At 37.7% G+C, this 16,575-nt stretch overlaps 1 pseudogene; it reads right to left on the bottom strand.

The window, feature by feature from the left end:
• Nucleotides 1-12,886: 12,886 nt before the first annotated feature.
• LOC122894779 lies at nucleotides 12,887-13,003 on the bottom strand (annotated as a pseudogene).
• Between the last annotated feature and the right edge of the window lie 3,572 nt (nucleotides 13,004-16,575).

A 16,575-nucleotide genomic window follows, 5' to 3' on the forward strand; every position in this document is an offset into this window, starting at 1 on the left:
CTTTAAAGCTCCTGGTCTGTCTTCCTTTTCTATGACACCCTCCTACTTCCTTTGGTACAACAGCAATGTAGGACCAGCAACAAGATACATGGGATCTGACCTGCCAAGTCAGCATCCTTAAATCCTCTACAGAGATACTGACATGAGCAACTTAAGTGTATTGTGAATATATGATATGGGCAGGGGCAGTGGTGAAAGGAAGAAGGTGGGGAGACTAGAGGGCCAGGTGATAATCAATTTTGTTCTTCCAGTCAAACCCCACTACCTATTCCTTGCACATAAATCAAGACCCTAAAGCAGCAGAAATCGGGATCTAAAGAGTTACTTGTAGCAAATGAGGGTCAAACTTTTCTCTTTCATGCCTTACAGAGAGTCCAGCGAACCTTATAACAAAAACAAATCCCCCCGTCAGATTGCACTGCCTAGAAGCAGCTGTGGAGGCTTCTGTCACACACAGATTACCATATTCACTGACTTCACAGATGAGCTGAGGGGATTTCACTTTGCCAGACTATTTAAGATTCACCCAGAGCATCATTTCTGCTGAACTGCACACTCGTAATGAAGGCAGTCCCTGTTCCTCCATCTCCTCCGTGTCTGCGTATAACTTGTTCCCTTAATGTAAGCCTCTTCTTGCCTTAAAGAGTTCAAATTAAAATGCTATTTTTCATTTAGCATTAAAAATAATGCAACTACAGGACACAGTAGTTAAATCTGGAGATCGTCTAGTGGCTTCTGGTTCCCCATCTAAGAAATAGGTCTCCTCAAAACACCACACATCAGGTTGGCACATGCCCCAGGCTTTCTCAGAGCATATCTGAATTGTGTGCTTTTTATTGTCTAATACAAGCCAAACAGTTGGAAGAAGACTTTGGTCAGCTCTTGAGATATAGCTGTCTGGGAAATCAAAGAACTCTCAGAAAGTGCATCAACTCACTGTGCGAGATCCAGAGATATTGAGCAGCATTAAACAAGTGTTTATTGAGTTCCCACTCTGTACCAGATATTGTGCTTGGCAATAGGAAAACAATGGTAGATGAGACATCACGCTTCTCTCAAAGACTCTGCCTGAAGGGGGTTGTAGATGCACAAACACTGTGTCACAGGAACAATACAACGCACCAGAAAAACACTATGGAAACACTAATGTCAATGAGTTACTTTTCCTTCTGTAAAATTCATAAGCCAATTTAACATAACTGCTTTCAAATAAAATAGGGTCAATTTTTGATTGCACAACTCCAAATAACAAGATATCTACATTCAGGGCATAAAGGAATAATTCTGATTGTCAGGTAGATCATTGCATGTGCTGCATCAGGTAGATCTAGATGTGCTGTCTAGATGCTGCCAAATATTTGCCTAAGAATGAGTTAATTAACATACACTGTGTACCAGTTTCAGCTCAGAAATATGGAGAGCTGAAAAGAGCATTCAAACTTACAACACTAGACCAACTCAAATGACCAACTTTTGTTGGACCCATCAGAAAGTTTAGCTCATCCATAAAATAGACACTTTTACACCTAGAAAGAGATTGGCATTTGCAGGGAGAAACAGGAACCAAGAATTTGTTTAGTTGGAGCAGAGGCTGAGGGGCAACACATAAGCTGGTATGAAGCTAAAATGCTTTAATGAATTGCTAAAACCATAACAAATTACAATTAACTAATTATTTCAGTGCAAGAGTCTGAAGCCCCTGGAAGCCACAGATGTATAGGAGGGTTTACATCCTTGGGCACACTTTCCTTCCATGAATCCACAGGCACTCACAGGGAGGATGAGAGAGAATCCTGGAAAATTTCCCAGATATTGCTGTTTTGGAAAGTGGAACAGCAGCCACTACTGAAATTCTATCTAGACCTAGCTCCACTTTCTTCCCTAAAAAACACAAACTCTAATTTGCATGGAGAAAGGTAACTACCTTGGGATATTGGTGCAATCACCAATTGCCACTGGGTAAAGAGAAGAAACAAACAAAGCTGGGAGAGGAGCAGAAATACTCACTAGGACCACATGATTTAGTTGGAGAACATGCAAAAGCATGCATCTGACAGCCCAGGTGAAGTGTCCGTGTTAAGACCGAGGTTTTCTATGGGTGTCAGAGAATTCCCTTACTGGAAGAAATAGGAAAGTATAGCTGAAGAGGTACAGGAGACAGATTCTCTTCAGGGCAAACACTAAGGAAAAATGAAGATCTAAGGAAAAATAGAAATTGGGGAGAAAAAAAAAAAGACCTCAAATCAATCTTCACCTTTAACAGGAGATGCCACTAGAGGAATTTGATGCCTGTGGTGAACTCAGGGAAACCATAGCAACAACAAACCTCCCACACAGCTCACCTCCTGTCTAGATTAATTCACCCTTGCCCCCAACTCTAAAGGCCTCTCAGTAGAAAAGGCATTCACATCTCTAAACATAAAAAATATTTACATACTGATAGCTCTCCTACATAAGATGTCTGACTTTCAACAAAAAACTATGACACACACAAAAAGTCAAGAGAAAACACAATCACTGGAACCAGACCTGGATAGGACAAATATGCTTAAACTATTGGACAAGGCATTTAAAACAGCTATTATTACTACAGTAAGATCCTAATGTAAAAAGTAGGCAACATGCAAGTCAGGTGGGCGATTTCAGCAGAGAGATGGAATTTATAGCAAAGAATCAAAAGCAAATGGTACAACTGAAAAACTGTAAACTGAGATGAAGAGCACCTTCTATGGCTTCCTTAGTAGACTGAACAGGGCAAAGGAAAGGAGCAATAAACTTAGAGATAGCTCAATATAAATACCCACACTGAAATACAAAGGGAAAATGAGTGAAAATAAAAACAGTATAGGATCATTATTAAGAAGTATAGGAAAATATCAAATGGTCTAAAATATACATGACTGGAATCACTGAAAAAAAAAGAGATCTTGTTTCATAAAAGAATATTTTGCCAATAATTTCCTAAAAGTAATTTTGGGCACCAAATTCCAAAACCAAAAAGTTTAAAGCACATCAAACAGGAAAAAATAAAAATAATCTAGGCATATCACATTCAAATTGTTATACACAAAATTGAAGGGCATCCAAAAAAATGAAGCATATTACTAATAGAAGAAGAAGAGTATAAGTTACAGGAACTTCATCATTAGAAACCACATAAGCTAAAAGAAAATAGAGTGATCTCTTTAAAGATTTGAAAAAAAAAAAAAAAAAGGAAAAGAAAACCCTGTCAACATAGAATTCTACACCCAGTGAAAATATCTTTTAACATAAAGAACAAAGGAAGATTTTCTCAAATAATAACAGAGTATTTATTGCCAACAGACTTATTCTAAAGAAATATTAAAAGCAGTTCCTCAGACAAAAAGAATATGTCAGAAACTTGAATCTACATAAAGTAATTAATGATGCTGGAAATGGGAAGAATGAAAGTAAAAACAAAAGGGTGTTTCATCCTCATTTTTAATTGTTCTAAGAGATAACTGTCTAAGGCAAGAATAGTAATGATATTCTATGTGTTTAGAGCACATATAAAAGTAAAATAAATGGCCACAATAGAGCAAAGGATAAGGGCAGGAGGATGGGAAGTAGGCATAATTATAATTCTAAACATGCTAGTATGCATGCTCACCAGAAGAGTTCATGCTCTAATCTAAAGATCACTCTTATGACTACAGACATAGACTATAGACCGTGTCACTCCTATGAGGATAGACATTAAAGCACCATTGACCTTAATCAGCCTAGGTTAATTATCCTGATGAGGCTGATATAATCATATTAGCTCTTAAAGCAGAGAGTTTTCTCAGACTGGAAATGGAAGTCAAAGACATATAAAATGTAAGGAAGACTTGAAAATGGAGAGGACATGTGTGAAGGAATGCTGGTGGTCTTGAAATGCTGAAGACAGCCAGCAAGGAAGCACGGACCTCAGATCCATAGCCGCTGGGAACTGGATTCTACCAACCTGAATTAACTTGAATGTAGACTCTTTCTCAGAGCCTTTAGATGGGAGCTCAGCCCAAACAAGACTTGGAGTGTGAGACCCAGAGAAGAAAACCCAGTTCTGCCCACCTAGATTTCTGACTTACAGAACTGAGATAACAAACAAGAGTAGGTTTAAGCTGCTACATTTGTGTTAATGTTTTACAGAGCAACAGAAAAATAATACTCGGCCAACCAATGCAGGCAAAAGAGAAATAAGCTTAAAAAGCAAATGGGGACATTTTCAAAAACTTATCTGAGAGGGGAAAGATAGTCTGAGACATAGTGGGCATTGCTTCAACAAGCCAGAAATAGCAATAAAGAAGTTCATATATATTAGTCAAGGGCATAGATCCCAATTACCTTCATCACTCCATAACCAGAAACCAAGAACAATCTAAGTACTCATCCTTGAAGTAATCCTTTATAGTATAGCTCTCTTCCTAGTTCCTATAAACAATAGAATAGAAACAATAAAGAAGTCCCCACACACAAAATAGCAGGGTCAATGAAAAAGGAAAGCATGAAGTTGTTTTTTTTGGGGGGGGGCTTTTTTTTTTCTCTTTTGACAACAGAACTTTTAATAAAAAAGAAATTTCTGCTCTATAAATAAATGATTTTGGAAATTTCATTCTAGTGTTGAGAAAGGTCATACTTCTTTCCAATTGTATGTAGGCAACACTGTTGCTGTTCTCCCCCAACAACAGCCAGTGTCATTGTTTTTGAAGTACATACAATTCTGAGTTTCAGTAATTCTGGGCCCTAAAAGATGTGGCTGATACTATTTCCAAGCTGACTGGTGACTGTGTGGAGCTAAGAAGTACAATGAACTTAGCTGATCAAAAAAAAAAAAAAAAAAGTTCTGTGTGATACTGCGGACTTCAGTTAATAATAATGTTATCAAAATTCACTCATTGACTATTAAAAAAAAGTACAACATTATTCCAAAATGTTAATAATTGGGGAAGGAAGAAGGGAGCAAGGGAATGTAGGGGAACTCTGTATTTTCTGTTCATGCTTATATAAACCTTAAACTCCTCTAAAGAAATTAAGTTCATGGGGTGACTGGGTGGCTCAATAGGTTAAGCCTCTGCCTTCAGCTCAGGTCATGATCCCAGGGTCTTGGGATGGAGTGCCATGAAAGGCTCTCTGCTCAGCTGCTCAACAGGGAATCTGCCACTCCCTTGCTTGTATTCTCTCTCTCTCTCCCCATCAAATAAATAAATAAATAAAATCTTTTTTAAAAAAATTAAGTTTAATTTTTTTTTAGTGTATAGTGTAAGACATTTTCTTCCTCTTTGCTGGTCAGATGACACAGATTGACAACCAGGCACTTGTTGGAACCATTAGGGAATGATCCTGGGGTCTTTGGATCCTGAAAGCTCCAGCATCAATAGTCACACTCTCCTTCATTTTCAGGGACTTCAGCAATGGGGCAGGCAAACACCCAGATAATTAAGAAATAAAAAGGGACACAGTGTGATGGAGAAATATTAATCAGCAGAAACCACTGAGTAAATCAGAGACTCTTACCATACCTACCTAAACTGAAAATAATCACATGTAAAATTTGCTTTTTTTCTTAGGAATAAAATTGTAGCCACCTCGGCTCTAGAGAAGATGAAAGAATATCACCAGTCACGCTGAAAAAAATCATCAGATTATAAGATGACTATTTTGAGTCTTCAGGACAAATATTTTCCTTTGAGAAAAATTACCTCCAAGAAGAAAAAAAATTCTTAGGGAAAAATTTCTGATTCATTTTCTGAATGAATCTCAAGAGAAAGTTGCTTATTTGAAGTAGGAACAAGATTTGATTCTTGAAAGACATGCCTAGCAAAATTTAAAATGCTTTGGGTTTTGCTTATATGTGGAATCTGAAAAATAAAGCAAAAGAACAAAAACAGACTCTTAGAGAACAAACTGGTTGTTGCCAGAGGGAAGGTGGGTAGGAGGATGGGTGATATAGATTCTCAGAGAAACTTCCAGTTACAAAGTAAACAAGTCACGGAGATGAAAAGTAGAGCATAGGGAATATAGCCAATAATATTGTAATAATGCTGCACGGCACCATAGTGAGAAGTGAGTAACACAGAATTGTTGAATCAATATGTTGCACACCTAAAACAAATATAACACTATATGTCAACTATATTTCAATTAAAATAAAAGGTTTTAGGGACAATGAACTATATATTGTGTCATGCAGCAAATCAAATATATGATTTACAATATCAACTCAAAAAAGTCCTCCAAGTACATAAAGACCAAAAAAAAATTATAATAAGAAAAAACCAAGGGCATGATGGAGGATTAATCCATGACCTAAAACACTGAAAACTAGAATTCCAAAAGGCAGCAAAGCAAAGAGAATATATGCAATAAATAAATGATATTAGAGTATTTACTTAGCAGAAGAAGAAATTTTCAGACTCAAAGAGCCCACTGAGATTTAGGCAAAGTAAAAGGAAATGTGTGGCTTGAGTATACACAAGCTACTATTTTAATTTCTAAGGAAAAGAAAATACTTTATAAGCAGACAGGGAGACAGATAAAAGAAGGGAAAAAAAAAAAAAAACAAAGAAAATAGGAACAATAACAACAAAAACCAAACTTGTCTTGACAACAAAACTGCAATAAAACTCAGTTTCCTTATATTTGAGTTTATTTACTGGCTCTACTAGATTAGATACAACCAGAAACCTTATTTTATGCAAAAATTCCAGACTTTATTGATAAATTAAAAGCTCTGACCCACAAGCCTATCTTCCCTGGGACAACACTGGCAAAATGGGAACTAAAACATGAAAACCATCTAAATTATACTTAATTCATCACAGTGTTGTCGATGGTCAAACATGTTTTGAAGTAGTTGAGAAATGTAGTTATCTGTCAGAGAAAATGTGGGGGTCAGTTAACAATATCCTGGATTGGAACCATAAGGCTGACCTGAATCCAAATCCTGGCTTCTCCATACTTACCAGTTATATGATTTTAGGCAAATTATTTTTTTCCTGCTTGGGACTTCGGTTTCCTCAACCATGACATGAGCATAATGATGTGTCCAGTGGTCCATACCCCCCCACCAAGGTACAGCTATTAGGATGCATTAAGACAAGAAAATTGATAACATATACAAAAAAGTTGACAAGAGATTAGGAGGATAACTTCAGTGAAATTGGGGGGTTAAGCATAAAATCAGACATTGAAAAGAGTCACAAGATATCTATTAAATGCTGATATAGAAGAACTGCTATACTGCCCAAAAAATTCATTAACTTGATCAATAAATATTAATAATATGCTCATTACATGCATAAAAATGATCTTAGCTTTGCAAAATTTTAAAAAAATGAATGGCATGACGAACTGCCTTAAAAGTGCTTATTAATGCTAATGGAAAATAAGACATACATCCCTGAATAATAATATACAAGGATATTTATGGAATGCGTAAATGAAAAGAGGAAGTAATAAGTGCCATAGGCATTTAGAAGACATCCCGCTGCCTGAAGCAGTTCAGAAAGAGATAGGGCTTTTAGCTGGATCTTGGATGATGAATGAGCAAAGCAGAGACTGACTAAAAGTTTATCAGAAACACTTTCTTTCCTCTCTATACAAAAAGATAGATGACCTTTCTCAGTCTCTCTGGCGGTTAGATGTAACTGAGTCCGGACCTAAGACAGGCAGGCAACAAAGATGTGTTTGCCTCCATTCCTGACCCATAAAAGAGTCCTGCACATTTTTTCATGGGCTGGCTCTTCCTTCATGGAAAGCTCAGAATCAGGGGTACAGTGAAGAGCTAGAACATCCCTGGGGATAGACAAGCCACTAGATAGAACGACTGTTCCCCAAATGACATAGATAATATTGCCCCCCACCCAGTCCACAATTGACTAAGGGGTGAAAATTATCTTTTTTTTGTTAAGCTTCTGAGATTTAGGGTTGTTTTAGGTGAAGAGACCTACTCTGATATAACATAATACTATTTGATAGAACAGAGCAAAAAGGAAAACAGAGGCATCATGGGAGCCTAGAATGTTCTCTACCTGTTCTCAAATATTAATCTTTCCTATGAATATTCATGAGGATTTAATAAAATGCAGATTCTAATTCAGCACGTCTGTGGTATGACCTGAAATTCTGCACTAACAAGCTCCCTGGTGATGTTGTCGCTGCCAGTCCGTTCTGAGTTGCAAAGATCTCCAGAAAATGGATTTGTAAAAATAGTATCCCTCTTCTGTAAGTCATGTTAGAGCCTATGCTGTTGTGTGCTTCATTTCGAACTAAGCTCTTTATCTTCTAGTTCTGTCAATGATGGTGCAAATGTCGATGAAATCGTGTTAAATGATGAAATAACACAGTTTGCCCATGGATCAAATGGGCTTGGGCACAGAGAGTGTCTTTTAAAAACTCAGAATCACTTTGTAGCATCAGAGCCTCAGCATTCTGCTTACTGTGTTTTGGTTGTTTGCTTTTGGTTGTGTAATGTCGAGAAAATCCTTATTCACATACATAGTTTCAATGACAAAAAAGAGGGGCACCTGGGTGGCTCAGTGGGTTAAAGCCTCTGCGTTCTGCTTATGGCATGATCCCAGGGTCCTGGGATCAAGCCCCTCATCAGGCTCTCTGCTTGGCAGGGAGCCTGTTTCCTCCCCTCTCTCTGCCTGCTACTCTGCCTACTTGTGATCTCTGTCTGTGAAATAAATAAATAAAATCATTTAAAAAAAGAAAAAAAAAAAAGAAAGAAAGGTTATAAATGATAAAAAAGAAAAAAAAACCACTCAGAATCACAATCAGAAGTAAGTGCCATTTTCCCTGCAGTTTATCCTAATAGAACATTTAAAGAACTTCATTTTGCAGCTCTTCAACCAATTAAGCACCTGAATTAAGGTGCATAAAGTAAACTACCAAAAATTTTGAATTAGTTTGTCTTTAGGAAAGAAAAAGAAGTTCAGCTAGGCACTGATGTGTGTTCTATTATTAAGCTACTTTGGCGAAAGGGTGAAAACCCACACTCCACTATAAGCATTCAGAGCAACAAGGAAATTAAGTTGCCTTTCACACTTAACTTCCTATTATTGCTTTTCCATTTCTACTTAATCACTACCTCTTTTCCTAAATGAGTAGGGGACAGAAAGTAAAAATAAAAAAAGAAAGGAAATCTCCGACCCAGTTATTTCTAGGAAACTGAGTACAACAGTTTGAGATTTGCATTGTAATTACTTATGAAAGGAAATTTAATTCATTTGCCTCTCATGACTCTGTCTTCAGATATAATTAAAATGACCCCAGGAAGCAGGTTAAAATAGCAGTCAATTTATACAGGAAGATTCCAGACTTCCCAGTGTTGGGTGCTTATGAGTTCTGGTTTGTGAGAATCAGAAAGAGTGTCCATGCCATTCTCTTCTAAATAAGCATATTTTTGTTTTGTTTTATTCTGTTTTGCTTTGTTCTGTTTTCTTTCTGAAGTTATCTGGTTAAAAAAAAAAAAAAAAAAAGCCTGTCATACATATGAATAGAGACTTGTGTTATCATTTCAAGGGTAGGGGAAGTGCTGAAACTCTAAAATATCTCCATGCATCTGCAGGTCCAACTTGGAATGCCTAAATTCTACAGACACTTATTTCCTGCTTCCTGGAGAATTACAAGCCTCCTTTTGGAATTTAAACTGATCAGTAATTTCCACGCTACCCCTGAGCTTAACAGATACATTTTTAGAGCTGGTCAAGCAAATGTCGCATGAACACTGAAATTCTGGGACCTGAATGGAGAATAGAGTAGGAATAAACAGAAAATGGAATTTGGGAATATCTGAAGTTACTGGAGCCACTACTTATTTTCATCTGGGTCCCTCCTTATGAATTTACATCCCGAAGGTGGGATAACCACGAGGGAGTTGGGAAATACCAAGGAGACTGGTTGGTTTCCAGTGAAAGTTCTCTCTCTGCCCATCCTGTTTTCGGCCCTTGCTGCCCATGGTTGTTGATCCAAAGACCTCCTCTAAAGTTCCTGAACCCCAACTGATCTCTATGTGAGAGTCAGCCTCCCAGCCAACCTAGCCTACAATAGCACCTCGTGCATGTTTCTTTCACTATCCCTGTAGTTCTGTGAAGTTGTCAACTTTCACCAGGTGTGAACTCCATAGCACTTAGCACAGCACCTGATTCATAGTGGTCCTCAATGTATTATGAAAGAACAGAAGCCCAGGAAAAAGCAACCAGAAAGATGTGCATCCAAAACCATGTCATATGAGGAGGAAAGTAGGGATGGATAGTCAGGAAAAGGAGAAGCTTTGAGAAACTCAGCATGGTAGGCAGATTAATATCCCCCAAAGGGTCCATGTCCCAATCTCTGGAACCTGTGAATGTGTTAGGTTACGTGACAAAGAGGAATTAGGATTATAGTTAGAATAAATTTGCTGATCAACTGACTTTATGGGAGAAATTATACTAGATTCTCTGAATTGACTCACTGTAATCACAAGGGTCCTTAAATGTGGAGGAGGAAGGCTAAAGAACAGAGAGCTAGAAAAAGAGACGTGATGATAGAAACAGAATCACAAAGATGTCACGCTGCTGGGTTTAAAAACAGAGAAATGGCACAACCAACCAAAAAATGTGGGTGGCCTCCAGAAGCTCCAGGAAGCAAGGAGATGGATTCCCTCCTAGAACCAATATAAGGAGTGCAGCCCTGCTAAGTGCAGAAAGGATTTTAACCCAATGAGACTCGTAACAGACTTGTGATCCCTTGAACCATAAGATAAGTTTGTGTTGTTTTGATCCACTAAATTTGTGGTATTTGGTTAAGGCAGAAATAGAAAACTGACAGGAATGGGATTTATACCTATGAATATTTAAAGCAATGGCTGCTTCAGAATTTTTATTGACATAGTCTTAAGGGACTGTGATCTGATGGTGACTTCTCTAGAAGCAAGGTTTATAAACTCTTTGTTCTCACTGAGACTGTAGATTCATTTGAAACTGCTTTTACTTTTATGGAGCAAAAGATAAGCACGGTGATATTTAAACCAAGAATGTCCATTAATTTGCACTATGGAGGATTTGGATGGTAATAACAGGGAGAGGCTAAAGCCCTTCTCTAAGCTACACCTTAATGTCTCTGATCATTGTATTGCTTGCCTAAGTAGAAGGAGAAATAAAAGGATTTTGTGTTATTATAAGAGTTTACCTGTGAGTGGTGCTTTGTAGTTTACAAAATATTCTATCTGTGTGGTTCTGAAGAACAGAACTGAGACAAAAAGGGGAAAGTTGTTATAAGATTGTAGCTTACAGATCTATATATATGTTTATGCCCACACACGTATATACACATATATGTATATAAAGGAACTAAAGATAATAAGTTAGATCTTTTTAGCTAGTTAGTTCTAGTTAGAATTGCCCAAATCGGGGAGCTATTTTTTTTTTTAAAGATTTTATTTATTTATTTGACAGAGCGAGATCACAAGCAGGCAGAGAGGCAGGCAGAGAGAGAGGAGGAAGCAGGCTCCCCGCCGAGCAGAGAGCCCAATGCGGGACTCGATCCCAGGACCCTGAGATCATGACCTGAGCCGAAGGCAGTGGCTTAACCCACTGAGCCACCCAGGAGCTATTTTTTGAGGGAATATGTTATACTTTCAAGAAAAGGTTTCAATCCACTGGAGGGAAATGAAAGAGGTCAAAACATAAGAAATTGAAAAAGTTTACTTCTGGGATTTCTTCTAATTTTTTTATACTGTATGATCAGAATTGCTTTTTTTTTTTAATATCAAAGACAACCCTAAGATGATTTTCAGAGTCCCACCCATCATACCCATGAAGCAAAATAAAATATTGCTAAGAGGCAAAACAAGCGCTATAGGATCCCCAGAATGGTGCCAGTTAGTTAAATAAGGCAAAACTCACTTGTAGCATTTTAATGTTTCCCCAAAGTGGTGTTTATCTTTAACTTTCACATCTAATGTAAACACCAGAAGTTGAATGGTAATAAAGATCCCTTTAACTGAAAGTGTCAGCAAACACTCACTAGCAATACAGTGTATTCATTAGAGTCCTGCTTTTTCTCCTTTTAAATTAGGTGTCCTAGTTACTATTCAGTCTTACTGCAAATTATAAAATGTATAAAATGCAATTTATAGTGCCTGTAATTGTAAAAGAGCATCTGGTCAACCCTGAAAGAACTTGGGAGGCAACACACTCTAGTGAAAAATACCAGAGCATTTGAATGTAGAAAACCTGGTGTGGAATCTCAGACTCTGAGTGGCTCTAACAATGGGCAAGTCAAGTCACCTTTCCCCATCTCAGTTTTCTTATCCAGAGAATGGACTTAAAATATACCACATCCTTCTTCCTTCACAGTCTTGAGCCTCAAAGAACATCATGGGTATAAAAGTGTTTCAAGTTCAAAGGTGACTTCTGATAACCACTCATCAGAGATCCTATCTAGACTGTAAAATATTTCTGTATAATGCTCTTTAAGACTAAATGGACAAGAGCTTCTGTTTCATATTTAATACCCTCATAAGCACTGAATCACCTGTGTTCTGTTGGTTCACAAAATGTGATCATAAGAGTTCAGCTCTGGGGAGAGAAGTCTGTGCCACTTGTTTTATCACCTGAAAGCTTGCCCATTAGATATTAAATATCATTAAAAAATGTATGCACGGAAATATGAAGAAACACTTCTCTATAAAATTGCTAATGAATTTAATCCTTGATGCTCCTTATAATTTACCAGATTTAGAGTGAATGAGAGAATGTAGGAATAGTCTAGAATGTATAAAAGCAGACTGAGGGCCAGAAATAGCAGGTTCTCGGGTGGTTACTCATAAATGGTAAAAGAATGATCACTCCTGCATTCATAATAAAGTGAAAAATGAGGACATCCTACCTTATTTACAATAAGGTAAATACATATTTACCTTGCAAAACAAAGTTTTTAAAACTTAGAGATAAGTATATTAAACTGATAAGAACAGATACTACACTTGATCTTAGCCAAAAGGCCGAGAAGTGATAAAACTTAGAGATAAGTATAAACCCTTTGTGGCCATCCTCAATTTCATCATCCCTCAACTCCTTTGGGAGGTAGTCACTTTTAAGTTCAAGGTCTATCATCTTTGATCTTTTCTCTTCATTTACATACATACATCCCATATACATAACTCACAAAAGTCCTGTTGGTATCATTTTGTAAAGTTTTTTTAAAAAACATAAATGGCATCACACCAAATATATCATTCTGAAATATAAGAGTGTAGCTCTAAATTGAGACCACTAGATTTACATATCTTAACTTAATAGATGTGTCATCTTGGAAAATCATTTAACTTCTGTAATTCTCAGTGTCTTCTTCTGTAAAATGGGGATGATAAAATAGCCTACCTCACAAGATTGCATTAGGATTAAAGGAGCTCATGCATGTGAAGAAGTTAGCTCAGCACCTACCAGATCACAAGCATCCCATCAATGTTAACAGCCAGTTTACCATTATTTTTTACCATGTGGGCAGCTCGTATCCATGCCTTATTAACAACTTGAAATGTCTACGTTTCTGATACCTTGCCAACATAATGGATATGCGGCAAACACTGCTCAATAATGCAATCTGTTCAGAGAACTGGTCTCTTATCACTAAAATGGGTTGTGGAAAATAACCTAATGCCCGGCACATACCAAATCCTTAGTAAACATTAGCTTTAAAAAAAAAAAAAAAAAAAGCATTTCACAAATGAAATCAAAGAATGCAAATGGAAGTTTCTCAAACTTGTGTGGGGAAGCTCTGGTGATAAAATCCAAATATGTCAGGAAAAAAAAAAAAAAAACTTGAATGATGAGAGGGAGTTAGTATGAAAAGATACAGACAACAGACTCTCCAGACTAAGGGCTGCAGAAGAGTGAATGCCCCGAGGAGGAAAACCACCTTGGCCAGATTGACCTGGAACATGAAGCAGCCAAGGTAGCTGATGGGCAGTGAACCAACAGGAGAATGGTGGCTATGAGGTCAGAGGGGAGGCAGGAATCAGACTGCAGCCTACAGAGCAGACTTGGATGTTATTCTGTGGGAAAGAGGCTGTCACTGAAGAGTGTAAGTGAGGGAATTACATAATCTTATTTACATTTTTAAAAATTGCACATAGATTGCAGTTGAATGGGGAATGAGTGGAAGCTGGGAAGCCAGTCTGGAGGCCTGGACCCTGGCCAAGAAGTAGGAAGAATAACAGATGAGTATCCTGTTGTGGAAGTTTTTGATATAAAGTACTTCATGACAGGAAAAATGTTCAAGAATGTTGAACGTACTCTAGGTTCTGAAAAGAATAGGACTGAGACATGAGCATTGGATTTGGCCTCATGGAAGTCATCAGTGGCAGATACAAAAATATGACAGAGGCTTTATTGGAACAAAGAGAAGTAGCAATAAAAAGAAGGATGTTACAGCAAGTATAGGACACCCTGAAAACATTATGCTATGAAAGGGGTTAGAGAAATAGGTTGGTCACTGAAAGGGAAGAGGGGGTCGAGAAATATTTTTTTAAGATGGTTAATTCTAGAGTTTGTTTGTATGCTAATGAGAATGGTCCTGTACAGAGGGGGAAGTAGGTGATACAGGAATGCAAGAGAGAACAGGAAAGAAGACAAGACAAAGTCCTTGAAAAGGTGAGAGGGGAGGATTCCTCACACAAGAACAGAGTTCATGTCATACTGGACTGGTGACAAACCCATGTGACAGGAGAAGGCATCTGGGTACCTGCACAGGTACACTGATAGACTGAGTTATAGGAAGATGGGAGTGGTCTTGCCTCATTGGTTGTATTTTTAATATTTACCCCTCCGCTGGCCAACTTTATGTAAGCTCCACAAGAAAAGGAACTCCTCATTTACCTGACTTGTCTTCAGCCAGAACCTAGCACAGCCAACACAAAGGGCAAGCATGGGCCTATTCCTAGTTGAAGACTCTCATATACTTCTTTGAATGTCTGACCTGCATCCTACCCCAAAGTACAGGGAAGTTGTCTCAGAGCCGAGTGTGGTCTTATTCCCCTAAAAACTTCCACCTGCAAAAGTAGCCTGAGGGACAGAACTCTGTAGGGCTCATTATTGAACCCTAAGGTCCAGGACTTTCAGCAATCATGTGGTAAATGCTTCTTAAATGTTGAATAAATGAATACAGAGAAATAATGACATACAGTTATATACACACATATGACATGATCTTACTTAGGTTTACATGCTTGGAAATATGAATTAAAGGAAGGACACTGGGTACAAGATTCAAAATGGCTAACTCCAGTTAGGGGAAGAGACACCATGACCAATTTCTTTTTCCTACTTGAGAGATTTCCGTACTTTCCAAGTTTTATTCAGTAAACAAGTATCACTTTTATAAGCAGAAAATAAACTTAAGTATTTGTAATTCAAAAAGTGCAATCATCACTTTGCTCACATCAACCAACTTCTTGGGCCTCAAGAGCTTCTCTATGTGTCACTCAACATTTTTATGGCCGCCTTTAACCCCTGGGGGGTCCGTCCTACAGCTTCTCCAGGTCTTTGTTCTGACTCTCCTATTCTGATGTTGTTTTTACTGGTCTTAGTATGCCTCCTGGGGTGCCCAGCTTCTAGACCCTGCCTTGGGGTGGATAAGTTGCCCCAACAGTAACCCAAACCCAGACAGAAAGGACTCCTTTCTCCCAGACTTCACCAGCCCAAATAGTCAAGAGGCTCTGTCCCCGATTTGGCAAAGCACTGGAGAACACATTTGTAGGTATAAAGTAAGCTTTGCTTTTCCACACATTTCCTAAGTATTTACCTAAAGATGAACAACTGGGATTCTCTCTTACCTACTATATTAAATTGCAAAATTCGATCTAGTATACTCTCTGTAGGGACCACATTCAATTTAGTTACAAAACAGAAGTTATAATATGTAGACGAACTACATGAACATCAAAAGTCCCAACTCCAGGGAAGAAGATATGAAATTTCATATACCATCTATCCTGTGAGATTTTCTGTGAGTGTAGAGTTAGCTTACAGCTAAGAGGAGAGCAGAAAAAATAAATTATTAAAAAAAAAACCAACTCATCCACATTTTTTTTTGTGCCTTTAAGGTGAGTAAAAAATGCTATTTCAAACTTACTAAAATTTGTTCATTGGAGTAGGTGGTTACTAATAAGCATTTTTATTTTATATTCTTACACATGTGTAGTGATGATAGATTTATTTCTGCTTGAAAGACACTGCCTTACCATTGTTAAGTATTTATACTTTAAATTATAACCCAAAGACAGAATTGAAACATTTGGCTGCACTAAAAGGAACAACCTTCTTCAACAGATACGCACTAGTAAAGTGTTGGGCTTGTCACTCAGCTCAGTGATATGAATATTTGGGCAGAAAGACGCACATCACTGGATCACTGGATGACTATTATTGCTGGTCATTTCTGACCTGAGAAAATGTGCAAGGGAGGTTTGTATTTCCCCCCCAATCATTTCTATATCAGAGGCACAGAGTCTCCTAATCTCCATTCCTCAGAACATCTTTCAGCTGGAATAATCCTTCTGGAAGCAGAATTTTTAAGTGAAATAAA

This window comes from Neovison vison, chromosome 13 (genome assembly GCF_020171115.1).
Source record: "Neovison vison isolate M4711 chromosome 13, ASM_NN_V1, whole genome shotgun sequence".
NCBI classification, from domain to species: domain Eukaryota; kingdom Metazoa; phylum Chordata; class Mammalia; order Carnivora; family Mustelidae; genus Neogale; species Neogale vison.